The sequence below is a fragment of the Procambarus clarkii genome, chromosome 22 (assembly GCF_040958095.1).
Source record: "Procambarus clarkii isolate CNS0578487 chromosome 22, FALCON_Pclarkii_2.0, whole genome shotgun sequence".
Classification (NCBI taxonomy): domain Eukaryota; kingdom Metazoa; phylum Arthropoda; class Malacostraca; order Decapoda; family Cambaridae; genus Procambarus; species Procambarus clarkii.
In genome coordinates, this window is record NC_091171.1 from 5,499,598 (window position 1) to 5,519,688 (window position 20,091).

Sequence of the window (20,091 nt, forward strand, 5' to 3'; positions counted from 1 at the left end):
AGCAACTGACAAGGCAGATTCTGTGTTAAAACTTCTCAAGACGGTCAATAAAATCAACGTTTCTTAAAGTGTTAAATAGTGATATTACGAGTTTCGTGTTCCCCCGAGCCCTGAGTAACTCATCCCCCCCTCACCCCCCACCTCACACCCACACCCCCGACACACAAACAACCCCCCACCCCCCCCCACAAACACACATACAGCTCGGCCTTCACAACTCTGTGTTTACACACACGGATCAGATTTAATAGATATTCTCCACATGTTTACTTTACAAGCAAGGTGCGGGGCCCTGACGTCCTCCCCTGCCTAGCCTACCTTAAACATACCCAACCAACCCAACCCACCAAACCCAACCCACCCAACCCAACCCACACTATGCCTAATTCACTCTAACCTAACTTAATCTGACCCAAATCTAAACCAATCGATCTCACAAGATCTCATAGGACACAAAGTCTAACCCAGCACTGCCCAAACCAACCTATCCCAGCCCAGCACCCCTAGCTAAGCCCAGCCCAGCTGAGGACAGCATAGACCAGCACAACCCAGCATAGCACAACCCAGCCCAGATCAGCATAGCCCAGCCCAGCATAGCACATCCCAGCCCAACCCAGCACATCCCAGCACAGCACAGCCCAGAACGGCCCAACCCAGCCCAGCCCAAACGTCTTACAACACAAACATCACAGCACACATTCACAAATATATTTCTTCCCTGTTGGGGGAGAGAGGGGGGGGAGGGGGGGAGGAGGGGGAGTTGGGGGGGAAGGGAGGCAATGGGGTAAAACATAGTTAAAAAAATGTTGCTGGCCTTCAGGTGTTGCAGAATTCTTCGTACGGCGGCTGGTGAGTGAATCTCTATGGAAAATGGCAAAGATTTTGAGAAAATGATTTGTGCAGTAAGCTAGTGTCAGCTTGTGTGGGGGTGAGAGTAAGCTTAGTGTCAGCTTGTGTGGGTGTGAGAGTAAGCTTAGTGTCAGCTTGTGTGGGGGTGCGAGTAAGCTTAGTGTCAGCTTGAGTGGGGGTGAGAGTAAGCTTAGTGTCAGCTAGTGTGGGGGTGAGAGTAAGCTTAGTGTCAGCTTGTGTGCGGGTGAGAGTAAGCTTAGTGTCAGCTTGTGTGGGGGTGAGAGTAAGCTTAGTGTCAGCTTGTGTGGGGGTGCGAGTAAGCTTAGTGTCAGCTTGAGTGGGGGTGAGAGTAAGCTTAGTGTCAGCTAGTGTGGGGGTGAGAGTAAGCTAGTGTCAGCTTGTGTGGGGGTGAGAGTAAGCTTAGTGTCAGCTAGTGTGGGGGTGAGAGTAAGCTTAGTGTCAGCTTGTGTGGGGGTGAGAGTAAGCTAGTGTCAGCTTGTGTGGGGGTGAGAGTAAGCTTAGTGTCAGCTACTGTGGGGGTGAGAGTAAGCTTAGTGTCAGCTAGTGTGGGGGTGAGAGTAAGCTTAGTGTCAGCTTGTGTGGGGGTGAGAGTAAGCTAGTGTCAGCTTGCGTGGGGGTGAGAGTAAGCTAGTGTCAGCCTGTGTGGGGGTGAGAGTAAGCTTAGTGTCAGCTAGTGTGGGGGTGAGAGTAAGCTTAGTGTCAGCTTGTGTGGGGGTGAGAGTAAGCTAGTGTCAGCTTGTGTGGGGGTGAGAGTAAGCTAGTGTCAGCTTGTGTGGGGGTGAGAGTAAGCTTAGTGTCAGCTTGTGTGGGGGTGAGAGTAAGCTTAGTGTCAGCTTCAGTGGGGGTGAGAATAAGCTAGTGTCAGCTTGTGTGGGGGGGAGAGTAAGCTTAGTGTCAGCTTGTGTGGGGTGAGAGAAAGCTTAGTGTCAGCTTGAGTGGGGGTGAGAGTAAGCTAGTGTCAGCTTGTGTGGGGGTGAGAGTAAGCTTAGTGTCAGCTTGTGTGGGGGTGAGAGTAAGCTTAGTGTCAGCTTGTGTGGGGGGTGAGAATAAGCTTAGTGTCAGCTTGCGTGGGGGTGAGAGTAAGCTTAGTGACAGCTTGTGTGGGGGTGAGAGTAAGGTTAGTGTCAGCTTGTGTGGGGGTGAGAGTAAGCTAGTGTCAGCTAGTGTGGGGGTGAGAGTAAGCTTAGTGTCAGCTTGTGTGGGGGTGAGAGTAAGCTTAGTGTCAGCTTGTGTGGGGGTGAGAGTAAGCTAGTGTCAGCTAGTGTGGGGGTGAGAGTAAGCTAGTGTCAGCTTGTGTGGGGGTGAGAGTAAGCTTAGTGTCAGCTTGTGTGGGGGTGAGAGTAAGCTTAGTGTCAGCTTGTGTGGGGGTGAGAGTAAGCTTAGTGTCAGCTTGTGTGGGAGGTGAGAGTAAGCTTAGTGACAGCTTGTGTGGGGGTGAGAGTAAGCTTAGTGTCAGCTTGTGTGGGGGTGAGAGTAAGCTTAGTGTCAGCTTGTGTGGGGGTGAGAGTAAGCTAGTGTCAGCTTGTGTGGGGGTGAGAGTAAGCTTAGTGTCAGCTTGTGTGGGGGTGAGAGTAAGCTTAGTGTCAGCTTGTGTGGGGGTGAGAGTAAGCTAGTGTTAGCTTGTGTGGGGGTGAGAGTAAGCTAGTGTCAGCTTGTGTGGGGGTGAGAGTAAGCTAGTGTCAGCTTGTGTGGGGGTGAGAGTAAGCTAGTGTCAGCTAGTGTGGGGGTGAGAGTAAGCTTAGTGTCAGCTTGTGTGGGGGTGAGAGTAAGCTAGTGTCAGCTTGTGTGGGGGTGAGAGTAAGCTAGTGTCAGCTTAGTGTGGGGGTGAGATTAAGCTTAGTGTCAGCTGTGTGGGGGTGAGAGTAAGCTTAGTGTCAGCTTGTGTGGGGGTGAGAGTAAGCTTAGTGTCAGCTTGTGTGGGGGTTGAGAGTAAGCTAGTGTCAGCTTGTGTGGGGGTGAGAGTAAGCTTAGTGGTCAGCCTTATGTGGGGGTGAGAGTAAGGTCCTTAGTGGGGGTGTAAGCTAGGTAGCTTGTGTGGGGTGAGAGTAAGCTTAGTGTCAGCTTGTGTGAGGGTGGAGTGAGTAAGCTAAGTGTCAGCTTGTGTGGGGGTGAGAGTAAGCTAGTGTCAGCTTGTGTGGGGTGAGAGTAGCTATGTCAGCCTAATGTGGGTGAGAGTAGCTTAGTGTCAGCTAGTGTGGGGGTGAGAGTAAGCTTAGTGTCCAGCTTGTGTGGGGGTGAGAGTAAGCTAGTGTCAGCTTGTGTGGGGGTGAGAGTAAGCTAGTGTCAGCTGTGTGTGGGGGTGAGAGTAAGCTAGTGTCAGCTTGTGTGGGGGTGAGAGTAAGCTAGTGTCAGCTTGTGTGGGGGTGAGAGTAAGCTTAGTGTCAGCTTGTGTGGGGGTGAGATAAGCTAGTGTCAGCTTGTGTGGGGTGAGAGTAAGCTTAGTGTCAGCTTGTGTGGGGGTGAGAGTAAGCTTAGTGTCAGCTATGTGTGAGGGTGAGAGTAAGCTAGTGTCAGCTTGTGTGGGGGTGAGAGTAAGCTAGTGTCAGCTAGTGTGGGGGGTGAGAGTAAAGCTTAGTGTCAGCTTGTGTGGGGGTGAGAGTAAGCTAGTGTCAGCTTGTGTGGGGGTGAGAGTAAGCTAGTGTCAGCTTGTGTGGGGGTGAGAGAAGCTAGTGTCAGCTTGTGTGGGGGTGAGAGTAAAGCTAGTGTCAGCTTAGTGTGGGGGTGAGAGTAAGCTTAGTGTCAGCTTGTGTGGGGGTGAGAGTAAGCTAGTGTCAGCTAGTGTGGGGTGAGAGTAAGCTAGTGTCAGCTTGTGTGGGGGTGAGAGTAAGCTAGTGTCAGCTTGTGTGGGGGTGAGAGTAAGCTAGTGTCAGCTTGTGTGGGGGTGAGAGTAAGCTAGTGTCAGCTTGTGTGGGGGTGAGAGTAAGCTTAGTGTCAGCTTGTGTGGGGGTGAGAGTAAGCTAGTGTCAGCTTAGTGTGGGGTGAGAGTAAGCTAGTGTCAGCTTGTGTGGGGGTGAGAGTAAGCTAGTGTCAGCTAGTGTGGGGGTGAGAGTAAGCTAGTGTCAGCTTGTGTGGGGGTGAGAGTAAGCTAGTGTCAGCTTGTGTGGGGGTGAGAGTAAGCTAGTGTCAGCTTGTGTGGGGTGAGAGTAAGCTAGTGTCAGCTTGTGTGGGGGTGAGAGTAAGCTAGTGTCAGCTTAGTGTGGGGTGAGAGTAAGCTAGTGTCAGCTTGTGTGGGGGTGAGAGTAAGCTAGTGTCAGCTTGTGTGGGGGTGAGAGTAAGCTAGTGTCAGCTTGTGTGGGGGTGAGAGTAAGCTAGTGTCAGCTAGTGTGGGGGTGAGAGTAAGCTAGTGTCAGCTTGTGTGGGGTGAGAGTAAGCTAGTGTCAGCTTGTGTGGGGGGTGAGAGTAAGCTAGTGTCAGCTAGTGTGGGGGTGAGAGTAAGCTAGTGTCAGCTTGTGTGGGGGTGAGAGTAAGCTAGTGTCAGCTTGTGTGGGGTGAGAGTAAGCTTAGTGTCAGCTTGTGTGGGGGTGAGAGTAAGCTAGTGTCAGGCTTGTGTGGGGGTGAGAGTAAGCTAGTGTCAGCTTGTGGGAGTGAGAGTAAGCTAGTGTCAGCTTGTGTGGGGGTGAGAGTAAGCTTAGTGTCAGCTTGTGTGGGGGTGAGAGTAAGCTAGTGTCAGCTTAGTGTGGGGGTGAGAGTAAGCTAGTGTCAGCTTGTGTGGGGGTGAGAGTAAGCTAGTGTCAGCTTGTGTGGGGGTGAGAGTAAGCTAGTGTCAGCTAGTGTGGGGTGAGAGTAAGCTTAGTGTCAGCTTGTGTGGGGGTGAGAGTAAGCTAGTGTCAGCTTGTGTGGGGGTGAGAGTAAGCTAGTGTCAGCTTGTGTGGGGGTGAGAGTAAGCTAGTGTCAGCTTGTGTGGGGGGTGAGAGTAAGCTAGTGTCAGCTAGTGTGGGGGTGAGAGTAAGCTAGTGTCAGCTTGTGTGGGGGTGAGAGTAAGCTTAGTGTCAGCTTGTGTGGGGGTGAGAGTAAGCTAGTGTCAGCTTGTGTGGGGGTGAGAGTAAGCTAGTGTCAGCTTATTGTGGGGGTGAGAGTAAGCTAGTGTCAGCTAGTGTGGGGTGAGAGTAAGCTTAGTGTCAGCTTGTGTGGGGGTGAGAGTAAGCTTAGTGTCAGCTTGTGTGGGGGTGAGAGTAAGCTAGTGTCAGCTTGTGTGGGGGTGAGAGTAAGCTAGTGTCAGCTTGTGTGGGGGTGAGAGTAAGCTAGTGTCAGCTTGTGTGGGGGTGAGAGTAAGCTAGTGTCAGCTTGTGTGGGGGTGAGAGTAAGCTAGTGTCAGCTAGTGTGGGGGTGAGAGTAAGCTAGTGTCAGCTTGTGTGGGGGTGAGAGTAAGCTAGTGTCAGCTTGTGTGGGGTGAGAGTAAGCTAGTGTCAGCTAGTGTGGGGGTGAGAGTAAGCTAGTGTCAGCCTTGTGGGGGGGTGAGAGTAAGCTAGGTGTCAGCTTAGTGTGGGGGTGAGAAGTAAGCTAGTGTCAGCTTAGTGTGGGGGTGAGAGTAAGCTTAGTGTCAGCTTGTGTGGGGGTGAGAGTAAGCTAGTGTCAGCTTAGTGTGGGGGTGAGAGTAAGCTAGTGTCAGCTTAGTGTGGGGGTGAGAGTAAGCTAGTGTCAGCTTGTGTGGGGGTGAGAGTAAGCTAGTGTCAGCTTAGTGTGGGGGTGAGAGTAAGCTTAGTGTCAGCTTAGTGTGGGGGTGAGAGTAAGCTAGTGTCAGCTTGTGTTGGGGGTGAGAGTAAGCTAGTGTCAGCTTGTGTGGGGGTGAGAGTAAGCTAGTGTCAGCTAGTGTGGGGGTGAGAGTAAGCTAGTGGTCAGCTTGTGTGGGGGTGAGAGTAAGCTAGTGTCAGCTTGTGTGGGGTGAGAGTAAGCTAGTGCAGCTTGTGTGGGAGGTGAGAGTAAGCTAGTGTCAGCTAGTGTCAGCTAGTGTCAGTGGTGGGGTGAGAGTAAGCTAGTGTCAGCTTGTGTGGGGTGAGAGTAAGCTAGTGTCAGCTTGTGTGGGGGTGAGAGTAAGCTAGTGTCAGCTTGTGGGGGTGAGAGTAAGCTAGTGTCAGCTAGTGTGGGGGTGAGAGTAAGCTAGTGTCAGCTTGTGTGGGGTGAGAGTAAGCTAGTGTCAGCTTGTGTGGGGGTGAGAGTAAGCTAGTGTCAGCTAGTGTGGGGGTGAGAGTAAGCTAGTGTCAGCTTGTGTGGGGTGAGAGTAAGCTAGTGTCAGCTTGTGTGGGGGTGAGAGTAAGCTAGTGTCAGCTTGTGTGGGGTGAGAGTAAGCTAGTGTCAGCTTGTGTGGGGGTGAGAGTAAGCTAGTGTCAGCTGTGTGGGGTGAGAGTAAGCTAGTGTCAGCTTGTGTGGGGGTGAGAGTAAGCTAGTGTCAGCTTGTGTGGGGGTGAGAGTAAGCTAGTGTCAGCTAGTGTGGGGGTGAGAGTAAGCTAGTGTCAGCTTGTGTGGGGGTGAGAGTAAGCTAGTGTCAGCTTGTGTGGGGTGAGAGTAAGCTAGTGAGCTTGTGGGGGGTGAGAGTAAGCTAGTGTCAGCTAGTGTGGGGGTGAGAGTAAGCTAGTGTCAGCTTGTGTGGGGGTGAGAGTAAGCTAGTGTCAGCTTGTGTGGGGGTGAGAGTAAGCTAGTGTCAGCTTGTGTGGGGGTGAGAGTAAGCTAGTGTCAGCTTGTGTGGGGGTGAGAGTAAGCTAGTGTCAGCTGTGTGGGGTGAGAGTAAGCTAGTGTCAGCTTGTGTGGGTGAGAGTAAGCTAGTGTCAGCTTGTGTGGGGTGAGAGTAAGCTAGTGTCAGCTAGTGTGGGGGTGAGAGTAAGCTAGTGTCAGCTTGTGGGGGTGAGAGTAAGCTAGTGTCAGCTTGTGTGGGGTGAGAGTAAGCTAGTGTCAGCTTGTGTGGGGTGAGAGTAAGCTAGTGTCAGCTGTGTGGGGGTGAGAGTAAGCTAGTGTCAGCTTGTGTGGGGTGAGAGTAAGCTAGTGTCAGCTTGTGTGGGGGTGAGAGTAAGCTAGTGTCAGCTAGTGTGGGGTGAGAGTAAGCTAGTGTCAGCTTGTGTGGGGGTGAGAGTAAGCTAGTGTCAGCTGTGGGGGTGAGAGTAAGCTAGTGTCAGCTTGTGGGTGAGAGTAAGCTAGTGTCAGCTTGTGTGGGGGTGAGAGTAAGCTAGTGTCAGCTAGTGTGGGGGTGAGAGTAAGCTAGTGTCAGCTTGTGTGGGGTGAGAGTAAGCTAGTGTCAGCTTGTGTGGGGTGAGAGTAAGCTAGTGTCAGCTTGTGTGGGGGTGAGAGTAAGCTAGTGTCAGCTTGTGTGGGGGTGAGAGTAAGCTAGTGTCAGCTTGTGTGGGGGTGAGAGTAAGCTAGTGTCAGCTTGTGTGGGGTGAGAGTAAGCTAGTGTCAGCTTGTGTGGGGGTGAGAGTAAGCTAGTGTCAGCTGTGTGGGGTGAGAGTAAGCTAGTGTCAGCTTGTGTGGGGGTGAGAGTAAGCTAGTGTCAGCTTTGTGGGGGTGAGAGTAAGCTAGTGTCAGCTTGTGTGGGGGTGAGAGTAAGCTAGTGTCAGCTTGTGTGGGGGTGAGAGTAAGCTAGTGTCAGCTTGTGTGGGGGTGAGAGTAAGCTAGTGTCAGCTTGTGTGGGGTGAGAGTAAGCTAGTGTGTGTGTGAGAGTAAGCTAGTGTCAGCTTGTGTGGGGGTGAGAGTAAGCTAGTGTCAGCTTGTGTGGGGGTGAGAGTAAGCTTAGTGTCAGCTTGTGTGGGGTGAGAGTAAGCTAGTGTCAGCTTGTGGGGGTGAGAGTAAGCTAGTGTCAGCTTGTGTGGGGGTGAGAGTAAGCTAGTGTCAGCTGTGTGGGGGTGAGAGTAAGCTAGTGTCAGCTTGTGTGGGGTGAGAGTAAGCTAGTGTCAGCTTGTGTGGGGGTGAGAGTAAGCTAGTGTCAGCTTGTGTGGGGGTGAGAGTAAGCTAGTGTCAGCTTGTGTGGGGTGAGAGTAAGCTAGTGTCAGCTTGTGTGGGGGTGAGAGTAAGCTAGTGTCAGCTTGTGTGGGGGTGAGAGTAAGCTAGTGTGGGGGTGAGAGTAAGCTAGTGTCAGCTTGTGTGGGGGTGAGAGTAAGCTAGTGTCAGCTAGTGTGGGGGTGAGAGTAAGCTTAGTGTCAGCTTGTGTGGGGGTGAGAGTAAGCTAGTGTCAGCTTGTGTGGGGGTGAGAGTAAGCTAGTGTCAGCTTGTGTGGGGGTGAGAGTAAGCTAGTGTCAGCTAGTGTGCGGGTGAGAGTAAGCTTAGTGTCAGCTTGTGTGGGGTGAGAGTAAGCTAGTGTCAGCTTGTGGGGGTGAGAGTAAGCTAGTGTCAGCTTGTGTGGGGGTGAGAGTAAGCTAGTGTCAGCTGTGGGGGTGAGAGTAAGCTAGTGTCAGCTAGTGTGGGATGTGAGAGTAAGCTAGTGTCAGCTTGTGTGGGGGTGAGAGTAAGCTAGTGTCAGCTTGTGTGGGGGTGAGAGTAAGCTAGTGTCAGCTTGTGTGGGTGAGAGTAAGCTAGTGTCAGCTGTGTGGGGGTGAGAGTAAGCTAGTGTCAGCTTGTGTGGGGGTGAGAGTAAGCTTAGTGTCAGTTGTGTGGGGTGAGAGTAAGCTAGTGTCAGCTTGTGTGGGGGTGAGAGTAAGCTAGTGTCAGCTTGTGTGGGGGTGAGAGTAAGCTAGTGTCAGCTTGTGTGGGGTGAGAGTAAGCTAGTGTCAGCTGTGTGGGGGTGAGAGAGCTAGTGTCAGCTGTGTGGGGGTGAGAGTAAGCTAGTGTCAGCTTGTGTGGGGGTGAGAGTAAGCTAGTGTCAGCTTGTGTGGGGGTGAGAGTAAGCTAGTGTCAGCTTGTGTGGGGGTGAGAGTAAGCTAGTGTCAGCTGTGTGGGGTGAGAGTAAGCTTAGTGTCAGCTTGTGTGGGGGTGAGAGTAAGCTAGTGTCAGCTTGTGTGGGGTGAGAGTAAGCTAGTAAGCTAGTGTCAGCTTGTGTGGGGGTGAGAGTAAGCTAGTGTCAGCTTGTGTGGGGGTGAGAGTAAGCTAGTGTCAGCTTGTGTGGGGGTGAGAGTAAGCTAGTGTCAGCTTGTGTGGGGTGAGAGTAAGCTAGTGTCAGCTGTGTGGGGGTGAGAGTAAGCTAGTGTCAGCTTGTGTGGGGTGAGAGTAAGCTAGTGTCAGCTTGTGTGGGGGTGAGAGTAAGCTAGTGTCAGCTTGTGTGGGGGTGAGAGTAAGCTAGTGTCAGCTTGTGTGGGGGTGAGAGTAAGCTAGTGTCAGCTTGTGGGGGGTGAGAGTAAGCTAGTGTCAGCTTGTGTGGGGGTGAGTAAGCTAGTGTCAGCTTGTGTGGGGTGAGAGTAAGCTAGTGTCAGTGTGTGGGGTGAGAGTAAGCTAGTGTCAGCTTGTGTGGGGGTGAGAGTAAGCTAGTGTCAGCTTGTGTGGGGGTGAGAGTAAGCTAGTGTCAGCTGTGTGGGGTGAGAGTAAGCTAGTGTCAGCTTGTGTGGGGGTGAGAGTAAGCTAGTGTCAGCTGTGTGGGGTGAGAGTAAGCTAGTGTCAGCTTGTGGGGGGTGAGAGTAAGCTAGTGTCAGCTAGTGTGGGGGTGAGAGTAAGCTAGTGTCAGCTTGTGTGGGGGTGAGAGTAAGCTGGTGTCAGCTTGTGTGGGGGGGAGAGTAACCTAGTGTCAGCTTGTGTGGGGGTGATAGTAAGCTAGTGTCAGCTTGTGTGGGGGTGAGAGTAAGCTAGTGTCAGCTAGTGTGGAGGTGAGAGTAAGCTAGTGTCAGCTTGTGTAGGGTGAGAGTAAGCTTAGTGTCAGCTTGTGTGGGGGGTGAGAGTAAGCTAGTGTCAGCTAGTGTGGGGGTGAGAGTAAGCTAGTGTCAGCTTATGTGGGGGTGAGAGTAAGCTAATGTCAGCTTGTGTGGGGGTGAGAGTAAGCTAGTGTCAGCTTCTGTGGGGGTGAGAGTAAGCTAGTGTCAGCTAGTGTGGGGGTGAGAGTAAGCTAGTGTCAGCTTGTGTGGGGGTGAGAGTAAGCTAATGTCATCTTGTGTGGGGGTGAGAGTAAGCTAGTGTCAGCTAGTGTGGGTGTGAGAGTAAGCTAGTGTCAGCTTGTGTGGGGGTGAGAGTAAGCTAGTGCCAGCTTGTGTGGGGGTGAGAGTAAGCTTAGTGTCAGCTTGTGTGGGAGTGAGAGTAAGCTAGTGTCAGCTTGTGTGGGGGTGAGAGTAAGCTAGTGTCAGCTAGTGTGGGGATGAGAGTAAGCTTAGTGTCAGCTTGTGTGGGAGTGAGAGTAAGCTAGTGTCAGCTTGTGTGGGGGTGAGAGTAAGCTAGTGTCAGCTTGTGTGGGGGTGAGAGTAAGCTAGTGTCAGCTTGTGTGGGGGTGAGAGTAAGCTAGTGTCAGCTTGTGTGGGGGTGAGAGTAAGCTAGTGTCAGCTTGTGTAGGGGTGAGAGTAAGCTAGTGTCAGCTTGTGTGGGGGTGAGAGTAAGCTAAGTGTCAGCTAGTGTGGGGTTGAGAGTAAGCTAGTGTCAGCTTGTGTGGGGGTGAAAGTAAGCTTAGTGTCAGCTTCTGTGGGGGTGAGAGTAAGCTTAGTGTCAGCTTGTGTGGGGGTGAGAGTAAGCTAGTGTCAGCTTGTGTGGGGGTGAGAGTAAGCTAGTGTCAGCGTGTGTGGGGGTGAGAGTAAGCTAGTGTCAGCTTGTGTGGGGGTGAGAGTAAGCTTAGTGTCAGATTGTGTGCGGGTGAGAGTAAGCTTAGTGTCAGCTTGTGTGGGGGTGAGAATAAGCTTAGTGTCAGCTAGTGTGGGGGTGAGAGTAAGCTAGTGTCAGCTTGTATGGGCGTGAGAGTAAGCTAGTGTCAGCTTGTGTGGGGGTGAAAGTAAGCTAGTGTCAGCTTGTGTGGGGGTGAGAGTAAGCTAGTGTCAGCTTGTGTGGGGGTGATAGTAAGCTAGTGTCAGCTTGTGTGGGGGTGAGAGTAAGGTAGTGTGAGCTTGTGTGGGGGTGAGAGTAAGCTAGTGTCAGCTAGTATGGGGGTGAGAGTAAGCTTAGTGTCAGCTTGTGTGGGCGTGAGAGTAAGCTAGTGTCAGCTTGTGTGGGGGTGAGAGTAAGCTAGTGTCAGCTTGTGTGGGGGTGAGAGTAAGCTAGTGTCAGCTTGTGTGGGGGTTAGAGTAAGCTAGTGTCAGCTTGTGTGGGGTGAGAGTAAGCTAGTGTCAAGCTTGTGTGGGGGTGAGAGTAAGCTTAGTGTCCAGCTACTGTGGGGTGAGAGTAGCTAGTGTCAGCTAGTGTGGATGTGAGAGTAAGCTTAGTGTCAGCTTGTGTGGGGGTGAGAGTAAGCTAGTGTCAGCTTGTGTGGAGGTGAGAGTAAGCTAGTGTCAGCTTGTGTGGGGGTGAGAGTAAGCTAGTGTCAGCTAGTGTGGGGGATGAGAGTAAGCTAGTGTCAGCTAGTGTGGGGGTGAGAGTAAGCTTAGTGTCAGGTTGTGTGGGGGTGAGAGTAAGCTAGTGTCAGCTAGTGTGGGGGTGAGAGTAAGCTTAGTGTCAGGTTGTGTGGGGGTGAGAGTAAGCTAGTGTCAGCTTGTGTGGGGGTTAGAGTAAGCTAGTGTCAGCTTGTGTGGGGGTGAGAGTAAGCTAGTGTCAGCTTGTGTGGGGGTGAGAGTAAGCTTAGTGTCAGCTACTGTGGGGGTGAGAGTAAGCTAGTGTCAGCTAGTGTGGATGTGAGAGTAAGCTTAGTGTCAGCTTGTGTGGGGGTGAGAGTAAGCTAGTGTCAGCTTGTGTGGTGGGTGAGAGTAAGCTTAGTGTCAGCTTGTGTGGGGGTGAGAGTAAGCTTGTGTCAGCTAGTGTGGGGGTGAGAGTAAGCTTAGTGTTAGCTTGTGTGGGGGTGAGAGTAAGCTTAGTGTCAGCTTGTGTGGGGGTGAGAGTAAGCTAGTGTCAGCTTGTGTGGGGGTGAGAGTAAGCTAGTGTCAGCTTGTGTGCGGGTGAGAGTAAGCTTAGTGTCAGCTTGTGTGGGGGTGAGAGTAAGCTAGTGTCAGCTAGTGTGGGGGTGAGAGTAAGCTAGTGTCAGCTTGTGTGGGGGTGAGAGTAAGCTTAGTGTCAGCTTGTGTGGGGGTGAGAGTAAGCTAGTGTCAGCTTGTGTGGGGGTGAGAGTAAGCTAGTGTCAGCTAGTGTGGTGGTGAGAGTAAACTAGTGTCAGCTTGTGTGCGGGTGAGAGTAAGCTTAGTGTCAGCTTGTGTGTGGGTGAGAGTAAGCTTAGTGTCAGCTTGTGTGGGGGTGAGAGTAAGCTAGTGTCAGCTTGTGTGGGGGTGAGAGTAAGCTAGTGTCAGCTAGTGTGGGGGTGAGAGTAAGCTAGTGTCAGCTAGTGTAGGGGTGAGAGTAAGCTTAGTGTCAGCTTGTGTGGGGGTGAGAGTAAGCTAGTGTCAGCTTGTGTGGGGGTAAGAGTAAGCTAGTGTCAGCTTGTGTGGGGGTGAGAGTAAGCTAGTGTCAGCGTGTGTGGGGGTGAGAGTAAGCTAGTGTCAGCTTGTGTGGGGGTGAGAGTAAGCTTAGTGTCAGATTGTGTGCGGGTGAGAGTAAGCTTAGTGTCAGCTTGTGTGGGGGTGAGAATAAGCTTAGTGTCAGCTAGTGTGGGGGTGAGAGTAGCTAGTGGTCAGCTTGTATTGGCGTGAGAGTAAGCTAGTGTCAGCTTGTGTGGGGGGTGAAAGTAAGCTAGTGTCAGCTTGTGTGGGGGTGAGAGTAAGCTAGTTCAGCTTGTGTGTGGGTGAGAGTAGCTAGTGTCTAGCTTGTGTGGGGGTGAGAGTAAGGTAGTGTGAGCTTGTGTGGGGGTGAGAGTAAGCTAGTGTCAGCTAGTATGGGGGTGAGAGTAAGCTTAGTGTCAGCTTGTGTGGGCGTGAGAGTAAGCTAGTGTCAGCTTGTGTGGGGGTGAGAGTAAGCTAGTGTCAGCTTGTGGGGGTGAGAGTAAGCTAGTGTCAGCTTGTGTGGGGGTTAGAGTAAGCTAGTGTCAGCTTGTGTGGGGTTGAGAGTAAGCTAGTGTCAGCTTGTGTGGGGGTGAGAGTAAGCTAGTGTCAGCTTGTGTGGGGGTGAGAGTAAGCTTAGTGTCAGCTACAGTGGGGGTGAGAGTAAGCTAGTGTCAGCTAGTGTGGATGTAAGAGTAAGCTTAGTGTCAGCTTGTGTGGGGGTGAGAGTAAGCTAGTGTCAGCTTGTGTGGAGGTGAGAGTAAGCTAGTGTCAGCTTGTGTGGGGGTGAGAGTAAGCTAGTGTCAGCTAGTGTGGGGGTGAGAGTAAGCTAGTGTCAGCTAGTGTGGGGGTGAGAGTAAGCTTAGTGTCAGGTTGTGTGGGGGTGAGAGTAAGCTAGTGTCAGCTTGTGTGGGGGTGAGAGTAAGCTAGTGTCAGTTTGTGTGGGGGTGAGAGTAAGCTAGTGTCAGCTAGTGTGCGGGTGAGAGTAAGCTTAGTGTCAACTTGTGTGGGGGTGAGAGTAAGCTAGTGTCAGCTTGTGTGGAGGTGAGAGTAAGCTAGTGTCAGCTAGTGTCAGCTTGTGTGGGGGTGAGAGTAAGCTAGTGTCAGCTTGTGTGGGGGTGAGAGTAAGCTAGTGTCAGCTTGTGTGGGGGTGAGAGTAAGCTAGTGTCAGCTTGTGTGGGGGTGAGAGTAAGGTAGTGTGAGCTTGTGTGGGGGTGAGAGTAAGCTAGTGTCAGCTAGTATAGGGGTGAGAGTAAGCTTAGTGTCAGCTTGTGTGGGCGTGAGAGTAAGCTAGTGTCAGCTTGTGTGGGGGTGAGAGTAAGCTAGTGTCAGCTTGTGTGAGGGTGAGAGTAAGCTAGTGTCAGCTTGTGTGGGGGTTAGAGTAAGCTAGTGTCAGCTTGTGTGGGGGTGAGAGTAAGCTAGTGTCAGCTTGTGTGGGGGTGAGAGTAAGCTAGTGTCAGCTTGTGTGGGGGTGAGAGTAAGCTTAGTGTCAGCTACTGTGGGGGTGAGAGTAAGCTAGTGTCAGCTAGTGTGGATGTGAGAGTAAGCTTAGTGTCAGCTTGTGTGGGGGTGAGAGTAAGCTAGTGTCAGCTTGTGTGGAGGTGAGAGTATGCTAGTGTCAGCTTGTGTGGGGGTGAGAGTAAGCTAGTGTCAGCTTGTGTGGGGGTGAGAGTAAGCTAGTGTCAGCTGGTGTGGGGGTGAGAGTAAGCTTAGTGTCAGGTTGTGTGGGGGTGAGAGTACAGCTAGTGTCAGCTTGTGTGGGGGGTGAGAGTAATGGCTAGTGGCACAGTTTGTGGTGGGGTGGTGAGAGTAAGCTAGTGTCAGCTAGTGTGCCGGGTGAGAGTAAGCTTAGTGTCAGCTTGTGTGGGGGTGAGAGTAAGCTAGTGTCAGCTTGTGTGGAGGTGAGAGTAAGCTAGTGTCAGCTAGTGTCAGCTTGTGTGGGGGTGAGAGTAAGCTAGTGTCAGCTTGTGTAGAAGTGAGAGTAAGCTAGTGTCAGCTTGTATGGGGGTGAGAGTAAGCTTAGTGTCAGCTTGTGTGGGGGTGAGAGTAAGCTTAGTGTCAGCTAGTGTGGGGGTGAGAGTAAGCTAGTGTCAGCTTGTGTGGGGGTGAGAGTAAGCTAGTGTGAGCTTGTGTGGGGGTGAGAGTAAGCTTAGTGTCAGCTACTGTGGGGGTGAGAGTAAGCTAGTGTCAGCTAGTGTGGATGTGAGAGTAAGCTTAGTGTCAGCTTGTGTGGGGGTGAGAGTAAGCTAGTGTCAGCTTGTGTGGAGGTGAGAGTAAGCTAGTGTCAGCTTGTGTGGGGGTGAGAGTAAGCTAGTGTCAGCTAGTGTGGGGGTGAGAGTAAGCTAGTGTCAGCTGGTGTGGGGGGTGAGAGTAAGCTTAGTGTCAGGTTGTGTGGGGGGTGAGAGTAAGCTAGTGTCAGCTTGTGTGGGGGTGAGAGTAAGCTAGTGTCAGTTTGTGTGGGGGTGAGAGTAAGCTAGTGTCAGCTAGTGTGCGGGTGAGAGTAAGCTTAGTGTCAGCTTGTGTGGGGGTGAGAGTAAGCTAGTGTCAGCTTGTGTGGAGGTGAGAGTAAGCTAGTGTCAGCTAGTGTCAGCTTGTGTGGGGGTGAGAGTAAGCTAGTGTCAGCTTGTGTAGAAGTGAGAGTAAGCTAGTGTCAGCTTGTGTGGGGGTGAGAGTAAGCTTAGTGTCAGCTTGTGTGGGGGTGAGAGTAAGCTTAGTGTCAGCTAGTGTGGGGGTGAGAGTAAGCTAGTGTCAGCTTGTGTGGGGGTGAGAGTAAGCTAGTGTGAGCTTGTGTGGGGGTGAGAGTAAGCTAGTGTGAGCTAGTGTGGGGGTGAGAGTAAGCTAGTGTCAGCTTGTGTGGGGGTGAGAGTAAGCTAGTGTCAGCTTGTGTGGGGGTGAGAGTAAGCTAGTGTCAGCTTGTGTGGGGGTGATAGTAAGCTAGTGTCACCTTGTGTGGGGGTGAGAGTAAGCTTAGTGTCAGCTTGTGCGGGGGTGAGAGTAAGGTAGTGTGAGCTTGTGTGGGGGTGAGAGTAAGCTAGTGTCAGCTAGTGTGGGGGTGAGAGTAAGCTAGTGTCAGCTAGTGTGGGGGTGAGAGTAAGCTAGTGTCAGCTTGTGTGGGGTGAGAGTAAGCTTAGTGTCAGCTTGTGTGGGGGTGAGAGTAAGCTAGTGTCAGCTTGTGTGGGGGTGAGAGTAAGCTAGTGTCAGCTAGTGTGCGGGTGAGAGTAAGCTTAGTGTCAGCTTGTGTGGGGGTGAGAGTAAGCTAGTGTCAGCTTGTGTGGAGGTGAGAGTAAGCTAGTGTCAGCTAGTGTCAGCTTGTGTGGGGGTGAGAGTAAGCTAGTGTCAGCTTGTGTAGAAGTGACAGTAAGCTAGTGTCAGCTTGTGTGGGGGTGAGAGTAAGCTTAGTGTCAGCTTGTGTGGGGGTGAGAGTAAGCTTAGTGTCAGCTAGTGTGGGGGTGAGAGAAAGCTAGTGTCAGCTTGTGTGGGGGTGAGAGTAAGCTAGTGTCATCTTGTGTGGGGGTGAGAGTAAGCTAGTGTCAGCTAGTGTGGGGGTGAGAGTAAGCTAGTGTCAGCTTGTGTGGGGGTGAGAGTAAGCTAGTGTCAGCTTGTGTGGGGGTGAGAGTAAGCTAGTGTCAGCTTGTGTGGGGGTGATAGTAAGCTAGTGTCAGCTTGTGTGGGGGTGAGAGTAAGCTTAGTGTCAGCTTGTGTGGGGGTGAGAGTAAGGTAGTGTGAGCTCTTGTGGGGGTGAGAGTAAGCTAGTGTCAGCTAGTGTGGGGGTGAGAGTAAGCTAGTGTCAGCTGGTGTGGGGGTGAGAGTAAGCTAGTGTCAGCTTGTGTGGGGTGAGAGTAAGCTTAGTGTCAGCTTGTATGGGGGGTGAGAGTAAGCTAGTGTCAGCTAGTGTGGGGGTGAGAGTAAGCTAGTGTCAGCTTATGTGGGGGTGAGAGTAAGCTAATGTCAGCTTGTGTGGGGGTGAGAGTAAGCTAGTGTCAGCTTGTGTGGGGGTGAGAGTAAGCTTGTGTCAGCTTGTGTGGGGGTGAGAGTAAGCTAGTGTCAGCTTGTGTGGGGGTGAGAGTAAGCTAGTGTCAGCTTGTGTGGCGGTGAGAGTAAGCTAGTGTCAGCTTGTGTGGGGGTGAGAGTAAGCTTTGTGTCAGCTAGTGTGGGGGTGAGAGTAAGCTTAGTGTCAGCTTTTGTGGGGGTGAGAGTAAGCTAGTGTCAGCTTGTGTGGGGGTGAGAGTAAGCTAGTGTCAGCTTGTGTGGGGGTGAGAGTAAGCTAGTGTCAGCTTGTGTGGGGGTGAGAGTAAGCTAGTGTCAGCTTGTGTGGGGGTGAGAGTAAGCTAGTGTCAGCTTGTGTGGGGGGTGAGAGTAAGCTAGTGTCAGCTAGTGTGGGGGTGAGAGTAAGCTAGTGTCAGCTTGTGTGGCGGTGAGAGTAAGCTAGTGTCAGCTTGTGTGGGGGTGAGAGTAAGCTTTGTGTCAGCTAGTGTGGGGGTGAGAGTAAGCTTAGTGTCAGCTTTTGTGGGGGTGAGAGTAAGCTAGTGTCAGCTTGTGTGGGGGTGAGAGTAAGCTAGTGTCAGCTTGTGTGGGGGTGAGAGTAAGCTAGTGTCAGCTTGTGTGGGGGTGAGAGTAAGCTAGTGTCAGCTTGTGTGGGGGTGAGAGTAAGCTAGTGTCAGCTTGTGTGGGGGTGAGAGTAAGCTAGTGTCAGCTTGTGTGGGGGTGAGAGTAAGCTAGTGTCAGCTTGTGTGGGGGTGAGAGTAAGCTAGTGTCAGCTTGCGTGGGGGTGAGAGTAAGCTAGTGTCAGCTTGTGTGGGGGTGAGAGTAAGCTAGTGTCAGCTTGTGTGGGGGTGAGAGTAAGCTAGTGTCAGCTTGTGTGGGGGTGAGAGTAAGCTTTGTGTCAGCTAGTGTGGGGGTGAGAGTAAGCTTAGTGTCAGCTTTTGTGGGGGTGAGAGTAAGCTAGTGTCAGCTTGTGTGGGGGTGAGAGTAAGCTAGTGTCAGCTTGTGTGGGGGTGAGAGTAAGCTAGTGTCAGCTTGTGTGGGGGTGAGAGTAAGCTAGTGTCAGCTTGTGTGGGGGTGAGAGTAAGCTAGTGTCAGCTTGTGTGGGGGGTGAGAGTAAGCTAGTGTCAGCTAGTGTGGGGGTGAGAGTAAGCTAGTGTCAGCTTGTGTGGCGGTGAGAGTAAGCTAGTGTCAGCTTGTGTGGGGGTGAGAGTAAGCTTTGTGTCAGCTAGTGTGGGGGTGAGAGTAAGCTTAGTGTCAGCTTTTGTGGGGGTGAGAGTAAGCTAGTGTCAGCTTGTGTGGGGGTGAGAGTAAGCTAGTGTCAGCTTGTGTGGGGGTGAGAGTAAGCTAGTGTCAGCTTGTGTGGGGGTGAGAGTAAGCTAGTGTCAGCTTGCGTGGGGGCGACAGATCATCAATGTAAGAATGGTCATCAATATCAGTCGAAAGCAGTGAATGAATAAAATTAAATGAACAAATTTTATCGGCGTATTGAATAAAATTGTTTATTGTTCATTTAATGTAACTTTGAGTTTTGTTCACCTGAGACAAGATTTAAGAATATCCTAGAGTTATTATCCACGCTGCTTGGGATTATCCCACGTTGTCGGGGATTACCTCACGCTGCCAGGGATTATCCCATGCTGCTGGGGATTACCTCACGCTGTCGGGGATTACCTCATGCTGCCAGGGATTATCCCATGCTGCTGGGCATTACCTCACGCTGTCGGGGATTACCTCATGCTGCCGGGGATTACCCCACTCTGCTGGGGATTACCCCATGGTGCCTGGGATTACCTCACGCTGTCGGGGATTCCCTCATGCTGCCAGGGATTATCCCATGCTGCTGGGGATTACCTCACGCTGCCGGGGATTACCTCATGCTGCCGGGGATTTCCCCACTCTGCTGGGGATTATCCCATGCTGCCTGGGATTACCTCATGCTGCCGGGGATTTCCCCACTCTGCCGGGGATTACCCTATGCTGCCTGGGATTACCTCACGCTGCCTGGGATTACCTCACGCTGCCGGGGATTACATCATGCTGCCAGGGATTATCCCATGCTGCTGGGGATTACCTCACACTGCCAGGGATTATTCCATGCTGCTGGGGATTACATCACGCTGTCGGGGATTACCTCATGCTGCCGGGGATTACCCCATGCTGCCTGGGATTACCTCACGCTGTCGGGGATTACCTCCTGCTGCCAGGGATTATCCCATGCTGCTGGGGATTACCTCACGCTGCCGGGGATTACCTCATGCTGCCGGGGATTTCCCCACTCTGCTGGGGATTATCCCATGCTGCCTGGGATTACCTCATGCTGCCGGGGATTTCCCCACTCTGCCGGGGATTACCCCATGCTGCCTGGGATTACCTCACGCTGCCGGGGATTACCCCACGCTTCCGAGGATTACCCCACGGTGCCGGGGATTACCCCACGCTGCCGGGGATTACCCCACTCTGCTGGGATTACCCCACGCTGCCGGGGATTACCCCATGCTGCCTGGGATTACCCCACGCGGCTGGGGATTACCCTATGCTGCCTGGGATTACCCTACGCTGCCGGGGATTACCACATGCTGCCTGGGATTACCCCACGCTACCGGGGATTACCCCACACTACTGGGATTACCCCACGCTGCCTGGGATTACCCCATACTGTGTGGGATTACCCCACGCTGCCTGGGATTACCCCATGCTGCCTGGGATTACCCCACGCTGCTGGGGATTACCCCACTCTGCCAAGGAATACCGCACGCTGCCTGGGATTACCCCACGCTGCCGGGGATTACACCACGCTGCCGGGGATTACACCACGCTGCCGGGGATTACCCCACGCTGCCGGGGATTACCCCTATGCTGTTGGAAATTACTCCGTGCTTCTGGGGATTACCCCGTGCTGCTGGGGATTACCCCATGCTGCTGGGGATTATCCCATGCTGCTGGGGATTACCCCATGCTGCTGGGGATAATCCCCACGCTGCTAGGGATTACACCACCCTGCTGGGAATTACCCAATTCTGCTGGGGATTACCCCACGCTTCTGGGGATTACCCCACGCTGCTGGGGATTACCCCACGCTGCTGGGGATTACCCCACGCTGCTGGGGATTACCCACGCTTCCTGGGGGTTACTCCACGCTACTGTGGATTTCCCCTCCCTACTGTGGATTGCCTACGGTGCCGGGGATTACCTACGCTATTGGGGATTACCCCTCGCTACCGTGGATTGCCTATGCTGCTGGGGATTACCTACGCTGCCGAGGATTACAACACGCTACTGCGCATTACCAATAGTGGAAACCGGGACCAAATCGCAGCCGTTTTGCTTTCCCCAGCGACTGCGATTTGGCCCCGAGGTATTTTTCCATATTCTCCCTATCGGTTGACAGCTTTGGCCTCGGGGGTGTTTTAATACTTTTGTTTTCATATCATTTATCAAGTTCTTCTTTCCATCATATATACGGAATTTTGCAAAATAGGAATATAAAGGTACCCTCCCAGACCCTGCCATTTTCGCTCAAGGGGATTAAACGGCCGCCTCCAGTCATCCCAAATTTCATTACCTCAATGACCTGTACAGACATTGCTAATGGTCAATGACATCAGTCAATCGTCAACTTCCCTGAATAAGTACGTTTTCTATTATGGTATATTTATTCCCATTTTCAATATTTATGTCGAGGGGGAATTAAAAGGTTGTCTTCTGTCGAGCCCAATGTACAATGACGTCATCCATAATAAGCTCGTTTTTCTTAATGAGGTGTTTCCATACTGTTTCCCATTTTCTAAGATCATTTTCTAGTTACGATTTCAGACAGAACATAAGAAATAAGTTCAACCATGTTACCAAACCA